This window comes from Branchiostoma floridae, chromosome 10 (assembly GCF_000003815.2).
Source record: "Branchiostoma floridae strain S238N-H82 chromosome 10, Bfl_VNyyK, whole genome shotgun sequence".
NCBI classification, from domain to species: domain Eukaryota; kingdom Metazoa; phylum Chordata; class Leptocardii; order Amphioxiformes; family Branchiostomatidae; genus Branchiostoma; species Branchiostoma floridae.
In genome coordinates this window covers 9,580,997-9,590,395 of record NC_049988.1, presented here as the reverse complement: position 1 = coordinate 9,590,395, position 9,399 = coordinate 9,580,997, and the positions used below count along the sequence as shown (strand labels likewise).

Sequence of the window (9,399 nt, the reverse complement as noted above, 5' to 3'; positions counted from 1 at the left end):
ATCGCAAAATTAATTAGTTTTCTTACGACGTTCAACCTAGACTGACTTGATAGAAAGCGCCTCGCACGAGACAGATAAAACTTGTGCCTCGTGAAATTCTGATAACATTTTGTTTGAATCTATAAACAATGCATGCAGCCCGTTCGCCAATAAATCTTTATGTTTATTGTTTATTCGGTCGAGGAGCCGCTGTCTAGAAATATGATACAAATTTGTAATTCACGCCCAACTCTTTTATACATTTACACCATAAGCTATCATGTTTTAGAAAGATACACAGTGCCTGCATGTGCGGTCAGGGACACGGTATGGCCTATACGTGACAAATTGCCCAACACAAGGTGGAAGCGAGCTTGGCCCAAACAGAGAGCTCTTCAGGGCCAGTCGTGATAAAACCTAGAAACGTCGTTATTCCTATTACACCCTGTACGGCCGCGTCGTTTGTAGTACAACAAAATCTATTGGCTCTTTACAACGCGCCAGGAGTCAGTCGGGCGCACCAACAAATTGCTGCAATGGTCGGGGAGAATTCTACAAAGAGACGCCTCAAACTGTTGCCATGTGGAGAAAGAGGTACTGTAGAAAATCTCATTTTGGACGTTAAGATTTGTCATTCTGCGGTACATAATGGTAACGGTAGTGCCATAGCCTTATACAGGCCGTAGTGGCAGTGGGTTGTGTATAGGGCACGATATTGGAAGGCGGAGCCCATCCCTCTTCTTACATCGCCTTTTACCGACCCAACTGAAGTCAGAGACCTATTCTTATAACTGGGTGGAGGAAAGAAAGTCGTGTAAGGCGTATTTCACAAGGACACAATGTCTAGCCAGACACGCCAGGTGTGTCACCCTTGACCTCTTGACGTCATATTAGTTGGTGGGAGTGTACTGTATTCTTCAAATTCTACTAATACCGTGTGGCACCTATATATGGCCTTGTAGTCAGGATATACAAGCAATCACGGTATAACGAAATGTGATGGATTCAATCCCTGCTGTTACCGTTGTGTCCTTGGGAAAGGCATTCAACCCAAGTTCCTTACTCCACCCAGGTGTAAATGGACACCTAATCGGCTAGGGAGGTAAAAGGTACACGTGATGGAAAAAGAGGGATGGACTGTGCATGATAATATTATAGCCAAGGCCACATGGATATATACCACCGCCCTTACGGTGGAATAATAATGATATTGAAGCTTTATAATGTTTACGTTACCTAGTATTTGTTTACGGTCGAAAGCTAATGATTGACAAGAGCCCCCCCCCCCCCCCCATGCAAAGAAACTCTCTTTGTGCAAATGTTGTCCTAGTCTTACCCATTTATTGATTTAACTAATCATTTCTGTTTTAAGAAGTTCTTGTAGGTTGAAGTCGCTTAGACTCTGGAACGTATTCCCATTACATAACAGTTAGAGACATGACCAGAATGCACCTAGCTCTATTTTCATGCCTGAAAGACTCAAAGGGCACAGACAAATTCCCTCTTTGGACAGGCCAAATGTCATGTTCTGATTCTTATTCTCAAGTCACAAGGTCAAATCAACATTGACCTTCTGAACATTCTTGTTACCCTCACCTTTGAAATGTAATTAGATCAAATTTACAATTTAGACAAATTATATATTTGATGAAGGGCTTTTTAGATCCGAATAGAGGTCGGGAACTGTAATTGTTAGTGCTACTAACATTTGAAGGTCAAGCTAGCAACGTTAACGTTGGAGATTGTATGCTGACACGTCAGGGGTTGCTTTGACGCACATGTAAGCTTAAGTTTTCTTTCTGTATATGTATGTATATGTGTGTGTATGTGTCTGTGTTTGTGCGTATGTACGTTTGTGCGTATCTTACAACTTTCTTTGAGATTACTAATGATTGATACAATTCGTTCTGAATTAGTGACTGTTTTCACCACTAACAAGTATTAACGGGTTATGCACACCTTGCCTTGTGATGAGAAACATATTCGGTATACAATATCGATGGAGGGAGCAAGTATTATCATCTACGAAGTTACACAATGCGTCTTTTGGGTACACAACTACACATCATGGAACTCAGTCCGGGAAACCACGTTGAAGACAGATAATTTGTAGCCTCCACCAGGCCTTCCTATGCAACGGGGGTGTGGGGATCGTAGAATTCGGCAAATATTAATAATCGGGAAATTGGCCAGGGGAGTCAGTCCATGCTTAGGTTCATGTTTCCCCTCCGCGGCCGACCAACTCATCTGGTAGCAAAACTCCCCTGGCAAATATATTTTCTCCCTATAATTAGAAGAAGAAGTATATTTGCAAGTTCGTGCCCGAGGGCTAATTGCAAGTACATGGTATAAACATAGTAGATATACAAGCGACAATGGACAGTTATGAACAATATTCTACTGTAATACTAGTGTTGGCTATTTCTAAACAGGTTGGGTTTGACTTCTTTTTTGGAAGCAGAGCAAGCGTAGTCAGTCTGGTAAAGTCTAGATAATTGGCGCTGGAGTGTGTGTCCGGACACTACACTACCAAACACAACGAAGCCCTTGGGTACATGTTGGAAGTCAGGATACGTCTGTCTGGAAAATTGACGGTCTTTCATAGGCTTATTATGCTGCCTGAAACCACTTAGGTTGGTTTGAAACAGCGGAGAAAATCGCTGAAGGCGGACAGCATGTCATTTGTGAGTGATGTGCTAGCGCCATGGCTTGAGAAGTGGATACTGCTATAGTTGTTCCATGGCTCACACGTTGGCTCAACTGGCACTTTAGGAGCACTTTGGTTCGGCTTTAGTAAAGTTGACGGCCGGACGAGTGCTTTTTTAAGATCGATAACACGGCTGTATAATAGAGTGTGCCGATGTCTATGTCGTGTTTTCGTTCGGATTTCGGTCGCGATTTGGCGGTTCGAAAACACGATTGTCGTTAACGCCGAGAAACAGCATACTTACCTGACATCGCAGGCGATCGCTAAATCGCAACCGTTGCATTATCGCAGTCGAATGGAGTCGCTACATCGCAACCGAGTCCTGCACATCGCAGCCGAGGTTTTAAACAGCAATCGAGTTCTTGAAACAGCAATCGAAGTTTTAAACAGCAATGGAGTTCTTTAGACAACAACCGAGTTCTTTAAACAGCAATCGAATTGTAAAACAGCAACCGAGTTCTTAAAACAGCAACCGAACCATAAAACGATTAACTACATGGGGGGTCTGATTAGCACCTCGTTCACTTCACACCTTTATAAGTTATAACACCTAATTATATTGGATGTGTATTGGCAACAAATGATCGACTTATTAGCGTAAGCATATGTTATTGATCTCCCTTGATTGAATACATGAGCATGACGTTGTGTGTTTCTCGTCAGCTCTAATGTTATGAACGCAAAATACTTAAAATTTTGTATAATTCCTTCACAGCTTAAGGTTTCTTCCCTGCCTAACTTGGCTTTATAACTCTCCAACGTTTTCTCCTTAAAGCAGTGTAGTTTCGATGGGTATTGACAACAGGGCATGAAAGAATTATAGGTTTGATTTGTTTGCAAAATATGGACGACGTTATATTGGTCCATTTTTTTTTTAATTCTAAGAGTACATTGGTAGCTTTATGCACATCAAAAATATAGTTTCATAGAAATATTATAAGGCAATAAAGATTTGATGACGTCATCTACCTGGTGCAAAAATCAAATGAAGAATTGTTCATGTTAATTTAATTACCTTCGCCAGAATGGCTACGGTTATTTTTTGGGCTTGTGCGTCCGTCCGTCTGTCCGTCTGCTAACAATATAACTCGAGAAGCCTTGGATGGATCCTGATGATATTTGGTAGGGGTCGGGAAAACAAGGGTCAAGTTCGCTAATGGGGCCCTACCGGCTTGCTAATGTACTGCAGTGGAACTTCCATTTTTGATATCTCATGTTCTGGACATGCTGTGTTCGTGATTTTGAGTGGTATATAGCCCTTGGAAACAGAGCGATTATTGTGAGTTTGGGCCCCCTAGCGGCTTTCTTTGAACTGCAGGCGTCGGTTTCCTTTTAAACTTTGGACGAGAATAATTCGAGAACGTGTTGACGTATCGTCATGATTTTTGCTATGTAGATAGCCTCAGTGATGACTTGCACAATGGAATACTAATTATACAGAAAATTCATGTCCATATTCGGTTCAGGTTCAGAGGATCAGGTCCAGGTCCGGACCTTAACCCGGACCTGATTCAGTATTTGAAAACTTGTGACTTGAATGTACTCACAACAGTGGTCCAATTCACTACAAAGAAAAATGTTTGGTGGAGTATGTGATTTACACTAGCGTTCTAAAATCCTACAAGGCTAACAGCCCCTGTGCGATTGACGGCAAACCTTGGTAGAAATGACATAAACTTTACTCTTGACTGAGACGTTTGAATGCCTAATCAAATAACCTATTTATTTTCTAATAGATCAAACATTCGGTCCACCGATTTTTTTCCGGTCCAATAAGAAAAAAACGGTTTTGTACCGGTATACTGTACCGGTACCGGTACCCACCCCTAGTCACCAGTATAAATACAGTGTTGTATGCGTAGCGAAGCAGGGAGTCCTCATGTAAGTTTACTAAACGGTGCCAGTACTTAATGAGCTGAATTCTGGCAGAGATATAAATGGGATAAGTTTTATAGAATATTTATATTTCAGCCATACCATATATGGTATGGTGAAATATATGGTATTCGTAATGTTTCTTTCTCCTGTCAAATCTTCAAATCGAATCATCTCCGTCGTTCCTGGACCTAATGATCTGAAATTTGGCACAAGGGTAGAGTGGGTCAATACCCAGGTGTTTTTTCTCATTCTTGTCATATCTTCCTCTAAAATGATTTTTTTGAGGTTTAAAGGTCATGTTTTGACCAAAACGGTGTATGTTGGCCCCCTGTACCCTTGAATTACAATGGAATGACCTTTAATATGGTGTAGATGGGCATTAGATAGTTGGTAAAATGATCCAAGTAAAGTTTTTGGCATAAACCAATTTCAAATTATTAATTTTCTGCACTTTTGTGAGGGGAAATTGGTTTTCCTTCGTCCTTCTCCCGTGAACTCCCGTGACCCCAGAGCCCACACGTGCCAGGTGCCAGCGGTCTGGGGAGAGCGAGAGTTAATTGCTTTATAGAGCCAGCCAATCAGCGACGAGGAAGGCGAATGCTAGTTAATATTTATAAGCGGGTCCTTGCAATCCCGTATATACACAAACAGATGCATATTACAGCCTTACAGAGGTCATATGTCACCCTTTGCCCGATTTAAAATTGTAGTTTGCGAGGATTTGGAGTTCAGACAGGGTCATTTGAGCGGTAGCGGGCGGTACGCATGCATTGAACGTTAGAATATAAGTCTTTGTCGATGAATTCATTAACATTCCGCATGGCACTATCAATCATTTTCGGCAGATTCGACTTTAGTAGGGTTAGTTGAGACAATCGACAAAATGTTACTTGGCGGAAAACGAGGGAAAATTGGACAGTTTGCGTTACGTTTTGATACGTAAGTTTGACAGCGGCGAGAATGCATGTATTTTTCCCCGAGCAAATGTAGGTACTTCTAGTGTTGTTGTTGTTCTTTTTTGACGTAAACTTTGTACATTCAAATTGTAAGTAACTTTAAACTGCCAGAGTTTGATCCCAATAAAACACTCTCAGTACCCGAGTATCACCACTGACCTCCGAAAAGAAACCCTCGAACTAGGAAGAAACTCCTATCCTCCGGGTCTCGCACGCTACGAGCAGGAAATTATAACACTAAGACAAGATTACGTCCGATGGCTGATTGCATACAAAGCAAAACAATTTAACAGTGGTATGCAGAGGTATATACTTAACAAAGAATTCGAAGGAAAATAAAATATATAGATAAAACCAAATCAACTTAATGTGTTGGTCCTGGGATTTTTCAGAAAAGAAATGAAGCGACAGGTAGGGTGGTGAAATTCTTTTAAAAATTCGAGACGTCTCCGTTTATGTAATGGCTCATACAAAACAAGAAGAAGATTTAAGTTTTCAGCTTGAAAAAAAAACAACACTTCTGCTACATAGTACCTGCACCTGCTTGATTAAAAAAAGTTCACCGCAATAATAGATATACCCACATCACGAGATTATAACGGTACTTAGACCTAGTTATCGTTGTGGAAATTGTTGAATGGCGTCATGAATGGAAGATGCGGTTTGTTTGTTTTTTCACTTTCGGAAAAATAGGAGTTGCTGCGATTCTAATAACCAATTAGTTATGCATAGGCGCTCCTGTGGAAGATTATATTCTTCCATATGGGCCCGGGGCATATTGGACAAGCTCTGTTTTGACCTGGAATCAATTCACAATATTAGTTCCCTTTTGAGGATAACTTAGTTAAAATGTTCCATTTTTGCGCAGGGGTGACTTGGAACAGTTCAACGTTGCGTGGGAATGGGTATGGCTGAAATATGCTATATTTGCACCCAAGCAAATGTCGGCCTTTCTATTTTAGGAACTTGTCTTTGTCTGATCTTCTTTCAATGGTATAAGTATGAGTTTGATCAGTACAGGTGCTTTTTCGTATCTTAAACGGTGTGAATGGACGATACTTAAAACAATGGCCCATTTCGCAACAAAGAAATCTGTTTTGTGGAGCATTCGACTTCCACTGGCGTTTTGAAATCCTACAAAGCTGACTGCTCTTGTTATTTCCTCGACCGGTAAGCCCCGAAACGTGTGAATGCCTGATCATATAATCTTTTCATTTTCCAATAGGTCCAACATCCGGCGAACCGAATTTTTTTAGGTTCGGTTTTCCTGTAACGGTCCAATGCCAAAAATTGGTTTTGTACCGGTACCCACTATAGTCAGGAATATATTTACATAAAGTATGTCTATAACTAGAGTTCGGCGACCTCATTCTGTAAATGCAGAAACTTTCGCGGTGGTTTAATGTTCGCGGTTTTCGCGGTGGCCGCTTCACCGCGAACTTAAAATCACCGCGAACATTTTCCATGGCATGGCTACTTCGAATTTAAATCCCCGCGAACTTAAGTACCTCCATGAAATATCTAGAGCTTTTGTAGATTTATGAAATAGACATTTACATAATTTATGCATGGTGATGTTCATCATTGATTAACTTACATATGTCAGTATAAGAAGTATAAAATTCCCATTCATAATTAAGCAGTTTTGCAATTTTGCAGACATTATGCAAATCTGTTTATCGTTTGCATGTTTGGTATCTGTTTATGTTCCATCTATCATAAATTACATTCATTGAAGTCCAGTTATCGAAAATATTGAAATTATACAGTGTTCTTATCAATTATGCAAATTCATTCTTCGCTTGTATAATATGTTTATCATTATGAATATCTTTGCCTAAGCTATCTGCATACCTGAGATGATTGCAGTCCATCCTTCGTTTCTTCAGATACATTGAAAAACGGCTAAAATAGAATATCCTCATTAATTATGCAGATATAACACAATTTGCATGATTTGTATTTCATTTTGCACAGTTTGGTTCAAGCTACCTATATACCATAATTCATGAAAATCCGTTATTCCTATCTTGAGTTATTCTCTTCAGAACGTTTTTACAAAAATGCCACTGCAATTCCAAACCTAGTCGCTAGGGGAACAAACCGTGCGTCTCTTTTTTTGAGCACAAGAGCTATCTATTGGCTTTTTAAGAACACGATTTGTAAAACCGGAAGTTCCGCTGCAGTACCAAGGGAAGCCGCTATGCGGCCCAAAATCTAATCATTTCCAGCTTTTGTCACACCCCACCAACACACTACTAAGTATGGAACCAATCCATCCAGTCGGCGTTCTTGAGTTATTTTGCTGACAGACAACATCCATTGCAAATTTCTGCCCAAAAGCTATTGCAAGTGATAAATTGACGGACATACAATAATGATAGTTTATTGATTGCAACCAATCGCTGAATACATGGCAGCGCAATACATAGCGCGCTGAATTACATATTCAGGAAATTAAAATATACACACAGGTACATTAAAACTTAAAATAGTAATAAAAAGCATAGTAATAAGACTAACATCAACACCGTAAGACAATACAGATGAGCTATTACTGCAGAGTAATAACTGAAATAGCTATTACTGCAGAGTAGTCACTGCCTGACTTTCAGTATTGCTGATATGTTGTACAAGACTATGATATTGCCTATTTTCGACTATTGTGACACTGTCTGGGGAACCTGTGGGGCCACCAAAGAACGGCAACTACAAATACTACAAAACAGAGCGGCAAGGGTGGTGCTACAACGTAGGCAACGGGACATCAGCATTGTGAACCTCCACCGAACTCTCAACTGGAAATACCTGGCTGATAGGAGATTTGAGCACACGTGCATTATGGTTTTCAAATGTCTGACAGGCTTGGCACCAACATACCTATCCGCCACATTTCAGCACAACTCTCGTATCCATACTTACAACACTAGGCAGACCACTAAACTACACCCACCAAGCTACAACACCACATGTGGACAAAAAACATTTGCATACACTGGCACTAGCCAGTACAACAAACTAGCAGATATCATAACATAAGAAACATCACAACACTAAAAGGCTTTAAAACAGCTCTGAAGAACACATGTATATCTGACCTCAAGTAATATTGGAACTTAGTATGGAAAAGCACCTTTGTCTCTGATGTGCCTTACTGTTTTAATTTGTTTGTTTGTTCAATCTTTACATATGATTTACTATCCATACTTTGTAAATTTCAGTTTCATTAATTTTCGTTTTACACATGATTTGATATATGATTTGACCTCTGACCTCCACTCCATCTCTTGACATATTGATTTTGACCTTGGAACGTTTTCGACATGAGTATGGACACTGATTATGTTTTGACGCACCGGTTTTATGTTTTCTGTACTGTATGTTATTATTTTACATGTATGTTTGATGGGCCCCCTTGGAAATCAACTATACACTGTTGTAGGGGCTACCCATCTGTTTCAAGATGAAATAAATAAATAAATAAATAAAAAAGTAGTAGTTGACAATGGTGATGGAAGATTTCAACTTGTGGTCAACTCAAATGTTTGTTAGGAAGGGCTGAAAAATATGGAATTACACTCATTTTATAACGATTTGTTTTGGCAAGAGGGTAGGAGGCAACCAATGCCGGAAAGTTGGGTCGTGGAGTAGCGACTTCGCGAATTTTAGGCTAAGGGTTTCTCTTCTTTTCTCGAGGACGGCATATTTATTTATTTATTTATTTATTGATCTTTAGGGTAGTCCCTTCAGTTAACGTGGTAACTGATTTCCAAGGGAGCCCTATAACAATAATAATAACTCAAAGTACAAAAGATAAATACAAATATAGGATTGAACATAACAAAGCAATAATCCAATTCGGGTTTGTAAATCATACAA

At 39.9% G+C, this 9,399-nt stretch overlaps 1 protein-coding gene across 6 annotated transcripts in view; it reads left to right on the top strand.

The window, feature by feature from the left end:
* Positions 1-452: 452 nt before the first annotated feature.
* The window catches only part of LOC118424046 (5-hydroxytryptamine receptor 1D-like), a 91,806-nt gene continuing 82,859 nt past the window's right edge, over positions 453-9,399 (top strand). For all 6 annotated transcript variants that reach the window (XM_035832499.1, XM_035832498.1, XM_035832497.1 and 3 more), the window contains exon 1: positions 453-573. The gene's annotated coding sequence lies outside the window, so the exon portion shown is untranslated. The remainder of the gene's footprint in view (positions 574-9,399) is intronic.